This window comes from Arvicola amphibius, chromosome X, assembly GCF_903992535.2.
Source record: "Arvicola amphibius chromosome X, mArvAmp1.2, whole genome shotgun sequence".
Lineage (NCBI taxonomy): Eukaryota > Metazoa > Chordata > Mammalia > Rodentia > Cricetidae > Arvicola > Arvicola amphibius.
The window spans coordinates 121431550-121433761 of record NC_052065.1 but is presented as its reverse complement, the minus strand read 5'-3'; positions in this window follow the sequence as shown (position 1 = coordinate 121433761).

Genomic DNA, 2212 nt, shown 5'->3' with positions numbered 1-2212 from the left:
CTCAAAAAATTACTTTGTTCAACTGCCGACTGAGAGGAACCTAGCACACAGGTTACACCATGAAAGATCTGATTAACAGCGCCCCCATTCAGCATGAAGCAGTTTGGAGAGAAATAACTGCACCCATGTTCCCAAATATTGTTTATAAATGTTCTTTTACATTTAAAGGGGGAAATGAAAGATATGAATAATTTACATTGGTATAAATTTTACTCTATTGATATAAATTTAAGGTCCATTTTGTTATATGTATATGTATTTCTGATACTGATTAAGGTATTGTGATTGTGTAGTTCATTTAAAAATGTAATGTATAATCAGGAAATATAGGTTGTTAATGGATAATCATCCATAATAGCCAAGCTTGTAGTCATGTTAATTAGATTTTTTAGATATATAGAGATATATTTCAGTTAGATAGGCATTCTTCATATCTTCCAAAGACTACAGAATATGGCATTTTAAATGTTTTAATAACTTAGAACTGTTCATGACAGTGAGACATGTCTGCTCCTGGCAGCACAACTCTACTTCAAGAGGAAGATGGGCATCGAAGAGGATCCTTATGGAGTTTGATAGCCATTTGGGCAAGAAACTGCTCTTGCCTGGACTGATCCATAGACTGGACACAAAAACCCACAGAGAGAGGACTGCTGAACTTGCCTAAAGGTGAGATGGTCTTTCAGAGTTCCTGATTCATGAAAGAGTCTGCGAGACATTCTGCAGAACACAGCATATAGTGACTGAACTGTCTTTAGAATTTTTTTTTAGAATTTCCTGCTTCATGGAAATGTCTCTGGATACTATGGGCCTGTAGGCCGAAGATGGATGCCCCAATGGTACAGAGGAACTTTGGGTGACTGTCCAGGCAGCGAGATGTCTCTGTCATTTCTAGAGTTTGGAAGTGGCTTATTTCTTGTTTACTTAGGTAATATTATATCCTTCTGGAGTCTTTGATGGAGATGAAAAATGGATAGTTATAGTTTTCTTTAGTTATGATAAAAGATAAAGTAAATATAAATATTGTAACTGTAATTCTTGCTTGATAACTGTTTTGCTATATGAAATTTTACTATGTTAAAGCCTTTCTTTTTTGTTTAAACAGAAAAATGATGGAGGACTCTCATTGGTTAATAAAGAAACTGCCTTGGCTTTTTGATAGGGCAGGATTTAGACAGGTAGAGTTGACAGAACAGAATTCTGGGAAGAAGGGAAGTTAGTCAATTGCCATGCCTCTCCTCTCTGGGTCAGTCACCATGAAGCCAGCCAACAGGTCAGACATGCTGGATCTTTCCCCATAAGCCACTACCTTGTGGTGTTACACTGATTATTAGAAATGGGGTAAGCAAGATATGAGAATTAGCCAATAAGAGGCTGAAACTAATGGGCCAGGCAGATTACAGTTTGTGTATTGTTATTTTGGGGCATAAGCTAGCCAGGCGGCTGGGAGCTGGGCGGCAGGAACACAGCCCACAGCTCCTACTACAAGAAAGGATAGTGAGGGATGAATATAGTCACAATACAGTAAGTACATATATGGAAACATCATAATAAAACCCAGTATTGTGGGTGGACTTTTCTTTCCCACCTGCCTGTTCCCAAATAACCATGAAGAAGCTTAATATTAATTATAACTGCTCAGCCAATTGCTCAGGCTTTTCACTAGCTAACTCTTACCTTTTAAATTAACCCATTTATATTAATATACATTCTGCTGTATGACATTCCCTCTCTTGCATTTTGTACCTCCTGTTTCCTCTCCATGTCTGGTTAGTGACTCCTCTCTCTGCTCTCCTTCCCAGTGTCCCTAGTCTGCTTCTCCCACCTAACCTTATCCTGCCCAGCTATTGGCCATTCAGCTTTATTAAACCAATCACAATGACATCTCACCCAGGATAGTGGAAAGGAATAGTCCACACACTATGTATGATATATGCTAATAAAAACATTTTAAACTGATAAATTGGGTAAAGTGTCGGCGCACATGCTTCTTATTTAGCACCGGAAAATAGGAAGCAGGATGAGTATGAGTTCAGTATTATCCTCAGCTACATAGTGAGTCCAAGTCCATACATAGTGGGCTGTATGAGACCCTGTCTCAACAAACACATCTGTCAGTTGTGTACTTGGGTAAATTATATATGTAAAATATGCATTGAGCTGTAAGAAGCTACAAGTGAATTTTTAGACTTTGTTACTATTGTTCTGTTCA